Consider the following 16,004-nt stretch of genomic DNA (forward strand, 5'->3'; position numbering starts at 1 on the left):
AAATTTAAAGGTCCACGTGAACAACATGCAAGCAATTATTAAATTTTACTGTATTTTAATTAAATGTTTTAATTGCATGAATTAATTATGTTGTGCATATTTGCATGTTTAAAATATATTTTCCTACATGGTTGCATTAAAATGGTATTTTTAAGGAATGTTCAAGTGACGATCGAGGAACGGGGACCGAGGGCTGTAAATATAAAATGTTTTTATTAAATAATTATTTAAAATAAGGTTGATGGTTTTTCAAATTTTTGAAAATAATGGGTTCGAGGTGATTTTATACGCTGGGGCGTAATTTATATCGGTGTTGGATTTTTAACAAAAACTCGAACGTTTTGGCGACCCGGCTAATAAATTCACAAATTTTATTAAACAAAATTATTTTTAATATTTTAATTTAAGCACTAATGGGCTTAATGGGCTTAATTATCATAGTTAAAGGGCCTAAGGCCTAATTAGTGGATTTTTATGTATTTAATATGTAAAACCTCACTCCAAAACCCTCACAAAATCGGCCACACACTTTCAAGCACACCAAAACTCTCCCAAGCAAGAAAAACACACGGCACACACTATATTTTTGAAGGAAAAATTCGGTGGAAGCTTAGGGAGAGTAAAGCCGTTGTTCTCGTCCGTTCTTCGCGATCGTCAACGGGTTTTTCGTGCGTTAATTACGCAAAGGCACACCTTAATCTCCCTTTTCTCATCCATTACATCATATTATTGTTTAAAGTATGTGTGCATGAAAAGCTTGAAGTCATACATGTATATATTCAGAATTTTCGAAAAAAAAAGGAGACCATCTTGTACATGCATTGGATTTGTGATTATATGCAATTTGTTTGATGCCATGACTCACGTTTTTTTTATACTAAGGGGCTGCCATGATGTCTAGGCATGGATAGGTAAGTATTACACGCGTTTTGGAGTCCCCCACACCACACATGAATCGACTAAAACAAAGAAAGAGAGACGAAACCAGAACTCGTGCAGGAACCGGTTGTTGCTGTCAAGTTTGGGGTTCGGTTTTGTTGTGCAGGGACGGAGGGCTTGGTTGGCTCGTTCCAGGGGCTAGCCAGGGTCATGAGAGAGTCAGGAAGGGAGTCTTAGCCACGCTAGGACTCGCGCACTAAGGCAGGGAAGGAGTCCTAGCAAGCTAGGACTCCCACCCGAGAATCAAGGGAATCGCGTGCAGGGTTCTGTGCTTCGCACAAGCTTGGACGCGCGGTTCATGGGGTCTGGGCTGGGTCAGGTCTAGTCCTTAGGGTCCTTAGGGGGTGTACATCAGGTTGGTTTGGTGGCTGGGTTCGTGGTTAGGGGCTAGGCAGCGCGTGCAAGAGACCTTGTCCAACTAGAGGGCTCGTTTTTGGCATTAGAAGGGTTTCCTTGATAAAGTTAGGGTCCAGTAAGTTAATTTATTATGTTGGGCACCTTTTGGCTCGACATAGTTTGGGTGTAACTCGTGAAAATCGAGAGTTGGCTCGGGGGTGAAATTTAGGTGTCAAATAGGGTTTTTAAAACAAAGGAAAATTGGAAAACGACTCACGGGGGTCGAGTCGTGGTCCATAAGGGCTATAATAATATATAAAGACTAGCTTTGGAATTTAGGAATTTTATATTAAAGTTTGGTATTTTTCGGGATTAAAACACCGTTAAAACAATTAAGAAAAGATAATTGAAAAAGTCTAACATTTAAGCCAAATAAAATTATGAAAAATTTCACGTAAGCTTAAATAATTATTTGGGACATGTTAGAGTCATAAAATCAAGAAAAAAGTCGAAAACGTAAAATGTCGAGTCCAGGGGTAAAACGGTCTTTTTACACCTAGAAATTAATAAAGGTTATGGCAGTGCCCTAAATGCTATTTTATGAAAATATGATTATTTTTAAATGTTTATGAATTGTTCATGATTAAATGATGATTTTTAAATGTCTAAGGGATTTTTATGATTTAAGAAGACATTTAAAATACATGTTGCATGCTTGGTTTCAAAAATGAAAAATGTAATGATATCCATGATTTTTTTTAAAAGTGATGTGAATGAAAAATGTTGAAGGATGTGAAATAATTGTGACTAATTCGTTAAATGTTGGCGACGTCGTGAGGGTTATGGTCCCAGTGGGAGCCCGACGATCGTGTTTCCATCATTGCGAATATGTGGTAACGGATATGTGGTAACGGTTTTGTGGTAAAGGAAGAATGGGAATATCGTGAGGGGAAAAGGCCCCAGAGGGAGCCCCGACGATCGTATTTCTATTCGAATCATGATAGGCCAGGGCCCAGTTGACCGGTGAGAGTGTTGCTGGTGTCCCCCGCCGCCCAGTACTGTGGTTTTATGTAGATGGATCCATCGACCCTCATGAGCATGATCAGGAAAGTCACAATTAACGATCTGAATTCAACAAAAGCAAAAGGAACAGGAAAAATGTTTATGATCATGAAAAATGTTTTATGTCATGTCATGTTGAGAAAAAAGGAAAAAGTTAAGGTATATGATTGCATGTCATGGAAAAAGTATTTTATGAAAATGTTTATGTTTAAAGTTTTATGCATCATGAAAATATTTATGAAAATGTTTATGTTCAAGTTTATGCATCTTCATGAAAACGATATTTTAAGTACAAATATTTTTCACCGTTATATGTTGACTGTATTACGTATTACTCGTTATAAAGATTATGGTGTGTTGAGTCTTTAGACTCAGTAGGTGTGATGGATGCAGGTAGTATTGAGGGAGGACTTGATGAGTGATTTGACTGGACTGAAGGCGCACACAACCCGAGGACCAGCGTTTCTATTTTTTCCGCATTATGACTTTTGACTCATGCTTTATGATTAAAGATTTTTAATTTTATTTATTTATGCATTTGAGAGATTTTTGAGAGGTTTAGTATGGGCTATTCTTTTCAAATTATTGCTTTTTAGGTTTGGTAAAATGTTTGACAATTTTATGTTTTAAAATATTTTCCTTTGGATTTTTAAATAGCAGTTGGAAGTTTATTTTTAAAATGATGTCAAAAATATTTTATGCTTCGGCCGATGCTAAGTGAGGTTTAAAAAAAAAAAATTTTCTAGTACTTTTAAAGCAATAAAAAGGGCAGGACATTTCAATATGGGTGGGAATCCCCACCATAATATGACCCTTACGTGGTGGGGATGTAACCGATATATAGGCCTCGCCCTCTTAGATGAGTAAAAATTAAGGACTGATATCAATAAACCATAGAATGTAGATGAATCTCAGTGCCTGGTAAATGTTATGCATGTGATATGAATGATGTTAGGCAAATCATGCGATTTTCGAATCATGCATGTTGTTATTTTGTGCTCAATACGCCTCCATTTGTTGAGTATTTCCCAAAATATTCATCCTCCCCCCTTACAACCCTTTTCCCAGATATACCCGAAGAAGAACTCGAGAAAGAGGAGTCGAACCAGTTTTGGGGCTGGTGGAATTTCAAGATTTAGTTCAAGTTAAGATTATTATTATTATTATTATATTGAAACATTTCCGCATTAAATTCTGTTGTTTTTCGGTTATTGAGTTGTAAAGACGATTCCTATTTCGTTTGAATTATGATATATAAACTGATTTTTGTTTATACTGTGCTACGAGCTGGTTGTTTTTCGATTGTGTGATTGTTAAATAACGCCGGTGTCAACCTTGAATTTCGGGACGTGACATTTAAGTGGTATCAGAGCCGCTAGGTTCATAATCCGGTTGGGGAAAAATGAGAAAAACTTTTGTACAAAAAAAAAATTTCGATGAAATTTTTGGGAAAGACCGATGCTATCCTCTCCGAAACAATCCAACGAGCGATTTTCATGACTTTGTCATGAGGTAGGGGTCTAAATCGCGAAATTCCTTTGTTTAGGCCTCTGAAACCTCCTTTTTTCCATTTTAGGAAATATTTGTAGGCCCTATAACTTCTCGTAGGAAACTTAGAGTTTAATTACGTCAACTATTCTGGAATCCTCTAGACATATTATTTCTATCCAAGGGTCAATGTCAAAACTTTCTATTTTTGGAAAAATTCTGGAAAAATCCCGTTCAATGCGTTTTTGGGACTACTTGCTGAATCCTTATGAATTGTATTATGGGGACAATTACTATTTGTGTATATTGTTGGGAATATACATATCAGAGATAAGTTGAGTTTAAATTCCAAATTAAGAAGAAAAATTTGACTCGATGATGATAAATTACTTATGAAAACTAATATTAGAAAAGTTGATATAAGAATTATATCATAAGTTTTACGTATTCTACTATAAAGCCGATTTTGTGTCAATAGTTAACTGTGTGAACATAAAGTTTGGGTTATTAAAAATACTAAGCGCTAACTTTAAATATATAGGATCTTGGAATATCTTGTATAAAATGAATGCGAGAAATAATATCTTAAAGTTAAGAAATTTATATTATTTTGGGATAACAAGTAGGCTATGACCTTACATAAATAGAATAAGTTATGAGATATTGGTGGAAATCAAGAAAAATATCGTACACTAAGTTTTGACTTTTTGTAACACTAAGAATGATTCAAAGAGAATGACATTCAATGAACTATTTCGTGTTAGAGCGTGATAGGCTCGTGATCTTGATGAAAGTAAGATTTAGTAAAAGAATATTTATTTGAGGTAACGACTAGGTTATAATTTTTGGTATTTAAGTCAATGATCGATACTGAGTTAAGTTTCAATATTTTATATGGTTTTTAATTTTTGATATAGTAATCGAGATAATTTCAAGATAGAATAAATCAGAATCAATTCACATATATTCAGTGCCAACACGTATAAACTGAAAGTAACAAGTACTACATATTAAAACCACGTGCAACTTCAAAATAGGGCGTACATACTTAAACTTGAACTTGCAATAAACTTGAACGTACATACATAACATAAACGTGTCATAACGTGAAAACTTTCATAAACATGCTTACATACTTGATCATACTCAAACTTACATGACTTCATTTTGCGTAGAGGATGTTTCAAAGCAAGTGACCCATACATAATAAACGCCTGATCAGACAAACCACAGTACTGAGCTGAAAGGGACGTATCCATTGCCACATACATGAGATCCCCATTCATAATTTAACGGTCTGGTTGGTCCCCGTTCATAATTTAACGCTTTCCAACCTCGATATAACCCGTTCATAATTTAACGGGGTGGAGAGGTCCTCGGCCACGTTCACCGACTTCCAAACCCATTCATAAATTGGTCACAAGACATTTAGCATACATCAAAACTTTAAAATATTTCCTTGCACGTCGAACATACTTACTTGACGTTGAGGGATTCGTTGGACTTCGATCGGGGCCATCGCTGCTGCACATACTAACATGAATTTAAATGCTTAACTTGCATAACTTAGACATAGGTATTTTGGCTTACATTCAAGTTAAATCTTTTCCTTAGGACGTTCTAAATTCCCGTGACTCGACCTTGTTAAACAATGCACTAAACCATGACATGAAATTTCGACATACCCCTAAGATAATTCCCAAAGACTGGAGTACACGGACCCCGTGCACCCCTCCGGGTCCGGGTCCAGGTCCGTGTAGGTACTGTATGTGTATACTCGAAGAAAAGGGAGGACACGGACCCCGTGTCAGGGTCCGTCCAAGGGTCCGTCTAGACTCTGTAAAAAGACACCGAAAAGAAGTGAGGACACGGACCCCGTGCTAGGGTCCGTCTAGTCTCTGGAATTTGGAACCGTGAAGGAAACAAAGACACGACCCCGTGCCCTGGTCCGTGTGGGGGTCCGTGCAGGCTCGGGAAGTGCAAACTCACGAAATTCCAATACACGCCATGCTTATCATCCTAGACTCGATTGTAAGGACCATGAACCGACACCCCGAGACCCATCCTAACATGCCATAACATCGAACCATTTACATACAACACACAAAGCAACGACGTCCACCCTACGACACATACAATTCAAAAACGTGTAAATTGACACCAACTCGCTTCCTACGATTTCTAATGCATACGAGTGCCTATCGACACCAAACGACATAACAATTAACAACCCAACATCATACTAATCATACCTAGACGCAGCAACGATCACCCTACGATTCCCAACGAAGCCTGCAACAATAAAATCTCAAAAAAAAACGTATCAACACATAATTTTCTGAAAAACAAAGTTTGAGTAGTCTCACAAAAACGTCATAACTCACTCAATTTTTATCCAAATATTTCGAATTTTATATCAACTCGAAGGCATCAAAAAATTCTACAATTTTCACGTTGAAAGTTTTCTCAGAATCCCAACCGAAAAGTCTCAGTTTTCAAAAGAACAGCAAAAAAAAAACGGGATTTGAGATCTAAACTTATTTCAAAACTGATCCAAATCGTTTTCCGCTCAAACGACGAACGTCACACATAAAATTTTACGCATAAAAGTAACACGACACATAATATGACAAGATCGATGCAGAAATAACAGAATATACGTGTCTTTTGATATTAAACGTTACCGAACGGCGTCACCGAAGCGTAGATAGAAGTGAGGTTGATCCGGGACGATTGTGGCACTAAAATCTTGCAATAAAAACCCACTGAAAATTGTTGGAATGGTGAAGGGATGGGGCGGCTGCTTAGGAGATTTTGAACTCTAGGTTTTGCGCTCTCCAAATTAACAAAATCTGAATTAAAACTTGTGTGTGTGTGTCGTGTGATGTGTGTGTGAAAATAGTTGTGTGCGTGTGTTTAGGTAGTAAATTAGGGAAATAATTAGTGCTAAATAATTAATAAAATTACTAATAAAATACTAAAACTTAGTGATTCCTTTAAAATGCCCCATCCTAAATCTTAAATTAAAAATACCATGTTTTAAACTGCCAAAATCGTCACCGGTCATTTCCTCGATCCCGCCTCGAATAATCGCCTGAACATGAAACTCGAAAAAAAAAAAGACATTTTAACGTGCATCACATAAACATAATTAATTTAAAATAATGCATTTAAATAAATCATGCATGGCTAAAACTCAATTTAAAATTTAATAAATACTTTAATAATTAATTAAATGCATAGGGTTATACGTGTACTGAATTTGGGCACTACAGTTCCTCCCCCACTAAAAAAAATTTCGTCCTCGAAATTAAGTCTTACCGAACAACTCCGGGTAGCGAATCCTCATGTCCGCTTCTGATTCCCAAGTGGCTTCCTCCACTGATTGGTTTAGCCATTGGACTTTGACTAGTTTAGTCACCTTGTTCCGAAGTCTACGCTCCTGTCTGTCTAGGATTTGGACAGGTCTTTCCTCATAAGACAGGTCTGGAGCAAGCTGCAACGGCTCATAACTCAGAATATGCGAAGGATTAGCTAGATACTTCCTTAACATTGAGACGTGGAACACATTATGTACCCCGGCCAGATTCGGCGGAAGGGCAACACGGTAAGCTAGTGTCCCGACTCTGTCAAGAATCTCAAACGGTCCAATAAACCTCGGACTTAGCTTGCCTCTTTTCCCAAATCTCATAACACCCTTCATGGGCGCTATCTTTACAAAAACGTGGTCGCCTACGGCAAACTCGAGATCTCTTCTCCTCTTGTCAGCATAACTCTTCTGACTGGCTCTGGGCGTTCTTCATCCTGTTACGAATCTTGGCCACTACATCTGCGGTCTGCTGAACAATCTCCGGGCCAAGTTCTGCTCTTTCACAGACTTCGTCCCAATGAACCGGTGATCTGCACTTCCTTCCATACAATGCCTCATAGGGAGCCATACCAATGAATGCTTGGAAACTGTTATTGTATGTAAACTCCACTAGAGGTAGCTTCGATTCCCAAGTCCCCTGAAAATCTATCATACAGGCTCGCAACAAGTCTTCTAAGATCTGAATCACTCGCCAGACTGGCCATCTGTCTGCGGGTGAAAAGCTGTACTGAAAAGCAACTTCGTCCCCATGGCTGTATGTAAGCTCTTCCAAAAGGACGATGTAAACCTCGGGTCCCTGTCGGACACAATGGAAACTGGGATCCCATGCAATCGAACAATCTCCCTGATATAAAGCTCCGCATACTGCGTCATGGAGAAAGTCGTCTTTACTGGCAAGAAGTGCGCTGACTTAGTGAGTCGATCCACTATAACCCAAATGGAATTCGATCCCCTGACTGACCTCGGCAAACCAACCACAAAATCCATTGTAACATTCTCCCATTTCCACTCTGGGATGGGGAGTGGCTTAACCAATCCTGCTTGCCTCTGATGCTCTGCCTTCACCTGCTGACAAGTGAGGCATTCAGACACAAATCGTCGGATGTCTCTCTTCATCCCTGGCCACCAATACAGGATCTGTAGGTCCTTGTACATCTTGGTGCCTCCTGGGTGAATAGGATACGGAGATGCGTGTGCCTCTGCTAGAATATCCTCCCTGATCGAATCAATACTGGGCACCCACATTCTACCCATGTATCTCACAATACCATCTGACACTGTGTAGAGAACACTGCCCTTGGCTTCATCCTTCAGTTTCCATTTTTGTAACTGCTCATCTGAAGGCTGGCCAACATGAATACGGTCTTGCAAGGAAGATTGGACTGTCAGATTAGACAGCCTTGGAGCTCTGTCCTTGCGGTAAACTTCTAAGCCAAACCTCTGAATCCTAGACTGAAGAGATTTCTGTACTGACAACTGTGCTACAACTGCCACTTTCCTGCTCAAGGCGTCTGCGACGACATTAGCCTTTCCCGAATGGTAGCTAATCTCGCAGTCGTAGTCCTTCACCAACTCTAACCATCGTCTTTGCCTCATATTCAGTTCTTTCTGTGTGAAGAAATACTTGAGACTTTTGTGATCCGTGAAAATCTGGCATTTCTCGCTGTACAAGTAGTGCCTCCAAATCTTCAACGCAAAGACAACAGCTGCTCATTCTAAGTCATGCGTCGGGTAATTCTTCTCATGCACCTTCAACTGTCTCGAAGCATAAGCTATGACCCGACCCTGCTGCATCAATACTGCGCCTAGCCCTAGCTTAGATGCATCGGTGTATAACACAAAATCTCCTTGCCCTGTTGGCATGGCTAACACTGGCGCTGAAATAAGAGCTTGCTTCAATGTATCAAAGCTCTTCTGACATTCATCACTCCACACAAACTTAGCATTCTTTTTTGTCAGTGAAGTGAGTGGCACTGCTATGGACGAAAATCCCTGGATAAACTTACGGTAGTAACCGGCTAAACCCAGAAAACTGCGGATTTTCGATGCATTCTTCGGTTCAACCCAATCCTTAGCTGCCGCTACCTTGGTTGGGTCCACCTCAATTCCACTGCTAGAAATAATATGACCCAAAAACGCTACCTTCTCCAACCAAAATTCGCACTTACTGAACTTCGCAAACAACTTGCGACCCTGCAAAACCTGCAACACTGTCCTCAAATGCTGGCTATGCTCCTCATGGCTCTTCGAGTAAATGAGAATATTGTCAATGAATACTATGACGAACTAATCAAGGTAAGGCTGAAATACTCGGTTTATGAGGTCCATAAAAATTGCTGGAGCATTAGTCAGTCCAAACGACATCACTAAAAACTCGTAATGCCCATATCTAGTCCTGAAGGTTGTCTTAGTTTTACTTTACTATGACCTCGAATTCTGACTTTTCTCACAATTCTCAATATTAGAAATGGAGGTTCAAACTTATCGTATCTTACTTTCTTTATACTATACCCATAATGTTCATCGATCTATCCCCTTAGCATTTATGCAGTTCACCCTAAGAAATCTTAGCACCAAAAGTTACTGATCAACTTCTATCCGTGGTACTACACTCAAAAGTTAAACCTTATCTTAACCCCGTAATAATATTGACCTACGATCCTTGAATCAAATCTTTACCTTACGACGACAAACTTACGTAACTTAGCTATTTATAAGTAGATCCCAAATAAAGATTGTTGCTAATCTTAAATTTCGAGTAACATTAATCCATAAAACACCAAAATATAGAATATCGATATTCTGCTTAGATAATAAAACCATCCTAGCATCAAACACATGCTTAAAATATTTCCTTCCCAATTCCATTATAGTTGAGGCCTAAGACACTTAAACCTTCATCATTGGAACGAATGTCACACTTTGACGTATCCTCAATACTTAATTCATTCGAACGTATAAAGCTTAATAAGTTTCCCCCTGTTAATGATACTTATTCTAATAAATCAACTTCACTTATAACCCACAGAATTCTAGAATCCTCATATAAAGATTTTAGATTTCTTACTCGATAAAAATCTTAATATTCGACCATTGGTAAACTATGTTGAATAAAACTAATTCTTTTTTGTTTTTATTTCACCCAATATCCCCTAAGATCACCTATTCATAAACTTGAAATTAAAACTTACACAACTCAATTAGTCATAGATAACCTAATTCCAGTACTCATATCCACTTAATCCTAAATTTCTTAATGAGTTACAAAGATTCCTCAAAACAAGGTGCCTGATAGGGCCTCTTGCCACGCCTATCGACCTCAATGTCCATCTGGTCCTGCCCTGCCGCCAAAGCTCTCGACATGGCAACTATATAAGTCGTAGGACCAGCAACCCTGACACCAAGGCGCAAGATCGACCGCAAACAATCCATACAATGCCTCAGATTCTCCCGGACTTCGTTAGCAATTAGGGGTACAAAGTGACACCCCCTTTCGAACTTCCTGACGAAGTCTGCCACGCTGCTGTCTCCCTGTTGCAGCGACATGAACTCCCTGGTCAGGGGGGAGCGTACTACTTCAGTGAAGTACTTGGAGTAGAAAACCTCCTTGAAGCCATTCCATGTCAGTATTTGTAAGTTCACTGACACTTACGCGCCTTCCCTCCAAAGCCTGGCGTCTCCAGTCAACAAAAAGGTGGCACATCTAACTCTGTCTGCATCATGCAGCTCCATAAACGCAAAGATTACCTCGATGGACTTAATCCATCCTTCAGCTATCATCGGGTCAGTAGTCCCCGAAAACTCCTTCGGATCCATCATCTTAAACATCTCATAAACTGTCTCCGGTCTGGGCCTCGCCCCTGTGTCTACTGCAGTCTGGTTCCCCGAAAACTTGTGCGAAGAACTGAGTCATACCTGCAAGCATCTGTGCTTGCATATTTGGCGGTGGGCGAGGAGGAGTGGCCCTCTCCCCATCACAAGCCTCTCTGTCCTCATTCCTTGCTCCATGGGCAACCAACCGTCTAAGAGGCATACCGTTCTAAAAATTTACCCAACACGAAACCCAGCATACAATAACCTTATATCAGTATCGTACGATGCAAGAAATTTGAACTTAAAACATGTACATGCTGAAATCGTGACTTCATGCTTACTACAAGGAAAAATTTAGAACTTTAAAACTTACAGACTTGAGGTGTGACTTCGTGAGCTTCTCGCAACTGGCAGAAGGCATAACCTTTTACAAGAACACGGCTCTGATACCAATTGTAACGTACCGTACTTTTTACTACTTAAAATTTGCGGAAAAATTTAAAATTTTCTTAAATATAAACATCCATAAGGTCGTCAACTCAACGTTCATAAAAACACCTTTGAAACCATCCATCACCAATAAAAATTTTGCTAAAAGAAAAGCTTGCTCAGAACATCTCGCATCAAAACATAACATCAGAGTATTAATATTTTCATGCTTAAAATCTTAAAATAACGTGGGCGGTCCTCGGGTCTAGCCTTCTACTCAGCCCAAGTCTGATCCTCGGTCCCCACCATCAGTCTCCTCATGAAAATCCTCAACTGCATCGATCAAGTCTAGTGTGTCTAAAAACTCAACACGTATAAACTGGAAGTAACAAGTACTACATATTAAAACCACGTGCAACTTCAAAATAGGGCGTACATACTTAAACTTGAACTTGCAATAAACTTGAATGTACATACATAACATAGACGTTCCATAACGTGAAAACTTTCATAAACTTGCTTACATACTTGATCATACTCAAACATACATGACTTCATTTTGCGTAGAGGATGTTTCAAAGCAAGTGACCCATACATAATAAACTCCTGATCAGACAAACCACAGTACTGGGCTGACAGAGACGTATCCACTGCCACATACATGAGATCCCCGTTCATAATTTAACGGGCTGGTTGGTCCCCGTTCATAATTTAACGCTTTCCAACCTCGATCTAACCCGTTCATAATTTAACGGCGTGGAGAGGTCCTCGGCCACGTTCACCGACTTCCAAACCCATTCATAAATTGGTCACAAGACATTTAGCATACCTCAAAACTTTAAAATATTTCCTTGCACGTCGAACATACTTACTTGGCGTTGAGGGATTCGTTGGACTTCGATCGGGGCCGTCGCTGCTGCACATGCTAACATGAATTTAAATGCTTAACTTGCATAACTTAGACGTAGGTATTTTGGCTTACATCCAAGTTAAATCTTTTCCTTAGGACGTTCTAAATTCCCGTGACTCGACCTTGTTAAACAATGCACTAAACCATGACATGAAATCTAAACTGACCCCTAAGATAATTCCCAAAGACTGGAGTACACGGACCCCGTGCACCCCTCTGGGTCCGGGTCCGGGTCCGTGTAGGTACTGTATGTGTATACTCGAAGAAAAGGGAGGACACGGACCCCGTGTCAGGGTCCGTCCAAGGGTCCATCTAGACTCTGTAAAAAGACACCTAAAAGAAGTGAGGACACGGACCCCGTGCTAAGGTCTGTCTAAGGGTCCGTCTAGTCTCTGAAATTTGGAACCGTGAAGGAAACAAAGACACGGACCCCGTGCCCTTGTCCGTGTGGGGTCCGTGCAGGCTCGGGAAGTGCAAACTCACGAAATTCCAATACACGCCATGCTTATCATTCTAGACTCGATTGTAAGGACCATGAACCGACACCTCGAGACCCATCCTAACATGCCATAACATCGAACCAACTACATACAACACCCAAAGCAACGACATCCACCCTACGACACATACAATTAAAAAATGTGGAAATTGACACCAACTCGCTTCCTACGACTTCTAATGCATACGAGTGCTTGTCGACACCAAACGACATAACAATTAACAACCCAAAATCATACTAATCATACCTAGACGCAGCAACGATCACCCGTCGATTCCCAACGAAGCCTGCAACAATAAAATCTCAAAAAAAACGCATCAACACATAATTTTCTGAAAAACAAAGTTTGAGTAGTCTCACAAAAAACGTCATAACACTCAATTTTTATCCAAATATTTCGAATTTTATATCAACTCGCAGGTATCAAAAAATTCTACAATTTTCACGTTGAAATTTTCTCAGAATCCCAACCAAAAAATCTCAGTTTTCTAAAGAACAGCAAAAAAAAAAACTGGATTTGAGATCTAAACTTATTTCAAAACTGATCCAAATCGTTTTCCGCTCAAACGACGAACGTCACACATAAAATTTTACGCTTAAAAGTAACACGACACATAATATGACAAGATCGATGCAGAAATAACAGAATATACGTGTCTTTTGATATTAAACGTTACCGAACGACGTCACCGAAGCGGAGATAGAAGCGAGGTTGATCTGGAGCGATTGTGGCACTAAAATCTCGCAATAAAAACCCACGAAAATTGTTGGAATGGTGAAGGGGATGGGGCGGCTGCTGAGGAGATTTTGAACTCTAGGTTTTGCACTCTCCAAATTAACAAAATCTGAATTAAAACTTGTGTGTGTGTGCTGTGTGTGTGTGAAAATAGGTGTGTGCGTGTGTTTAGGTAGTAAATTAGGGAAATAATTAGTGCTAAATAATTAATAAAAGTACTAATAAAAAGGCTAATTAAAATACCACCTAATATGTCATTTATAATGCTAATAAAATGCTAACTCATTATAATTTTAAAATAAAATGCCCCAATACTAATTCTTTAAAAGTTTAAAATAATTAAATCACCTAGTGATAAAATTAGACTTTAAAATACTAAAACTTAGTAATTCTTTTAAAATGCCACATCCTAAATCTTAAATTAAAAATACCATGTTTTAAACTGCCAAAATCTTCACCGGTGTTTTCCTCGATCTCGCCTCGAATAATCGCCTGAACATGAAACTCGAAAAAAAAAAGACATTTTAACGTGCATCACATAAACATAATTAATTTAAAATAATACATTTAAATAAATCATGCATGGCTAAAACTCAATTTAAAATTTAATAAATACTTTAATAATTAATTAAATGCATGGGTTATACGTGTACTGAATTTGGGCACTACATTAGGCCAAGTGCATTCCCGTGGGGAGTTATACAGTCTTATTTGTAAGGAAGAAAGATGGAAGTATGAGATTGTTTATAGATTATAGAGAACTCAATAAGATCAAAATCAAGAATAAATATATTCTTTCAATAATAGACGATCTTTTCGATAAACTTAAATGAGCTACAAACAAGGCCTAAGGACATGCTATCATCAGCTAAAGGTCAGAGCAGAAGACAACCCAATGTCAGCATTCAGAATAAGGTCATGTAAGATCGAAATCAGGAATATCAGTGGAACTAAGCAAGTAGAGACAGTTCTAGATTAGCTGAAACATAAGAATGCAACCGAAATTATAAGCTTCTTTGGATTACCAGGATATTAGCTAAAATTCGTCGAGGGCTTCTCTTCAATAGTCGTATCAGTGACAAGACACACACAAAAGAACTATGAATTAAATTGAAGAGAGAGATGTGAAAAAGCTTTCAAACATTAAAAGAGAAGCTAGCATCTACACCAATGTTGGTATTATCTATTGAAGACAAGGATTTTACCATCTACAGCGAAGCATCAAAGGAAGATCTCAGAGGCGTACTCATGGAAAACAGACTAGTCAACTAAAGCCACATGAGCAAAACAACCATACTCACGATCTCGAGTTGGCAACAATGATCTTTGCTTTGAAAATTTGGAGACATTATCTCTACGATGCCGAGTGTGAAATCTTCACAGACTACCAAAGTCTCAAATATTTGTTCATTAAAAAAGAATTAAAAATGAGGCAAAGACGGTGGATGGAGTTACTTAAGGACTATGACTTGACAATAAACAACTACCCCGCAAAGGCCAATAAGGTTGTCGATGCTTTAAGTCGGATAAACATGGGTAAGATAAACCTAGCATCACTCTCCGTGCAACCATGCCTTTAGAAAGCAGTCAAGTTTAATTAGAGTAGAGACACGACACTAGATAAGTTCAAAGAACAAGACAAGTAATAAAGTCTTCATATTTTCAATTGGATCCAGACGGAATCCTAGGGATGAGAGGATGATTGTGTGTGCCAGACATCGACAATCTTCGATAAGAAGTGATGTAAGAGGCGCATAAGTCAACATTCCATATCTATACCGTCAATACAAATATGTATAGGGATTAGAAAGAAAGTTTCTGGCGAAGCAGAATGAAAACAGATGTCGCCGAGTTTATATTTAAGTGACAAGTATGCCAACAAGTGAAAGTCGAGCATCAACGACTGGAAGGACTACTGTAACTGTTAGAATCCTAAGATGGAAATGAGAACATATTTCCATAGATTTTGTTGTAGAATTGCCAAAGTCAATACAGAGTCACGTCAGGGTATGGTTATCGTAGATAGACTCACAAAATCTACGTACTTTCTACGCGTTCTAAGGAATTATAATATTGACAAATTGGATACTCTATACATGGATAATATTATGCGGCTACATGAAGTGCCAGCAATCATAATGTCGGATAGATATCCCTGATTTTGTGTCACGTTTGTGGTAGAGCTTTCAAGAACCCATGAGAGAAAAAGTTACTCTTAGTACGACTTATCACCCTCAAACTGATGGCAAAACAGAGAGAAAGATTCAAACCCTAGAGAATTTGATAAGGGCACTTGTCATAGACTTCGGTAGTAATTGAAATAAATTTGATAAGGGCACATGTCATAGATTTCGGTAGTAATTGAAATAAACATCTATCACTGATAGAGATCGCTTACAATAACAGTTATCACACCAATATT

The sequence above is a fragment of the Primulina tabacum genome, chromosome 5, assembly GCF_025594145.1.
Source record: "Primulina tabacum isolate GXHZ01 chromosome 5, ASM2559414v2, whole genome shotgun sequence".
Classification (NCBI taxonomy): Eukaryota; Viridiplantae; Streptophyta; class Magnoliopsida; order Lamiales; family Gesneriaceae; genus Primulina; species Primulina tabacum.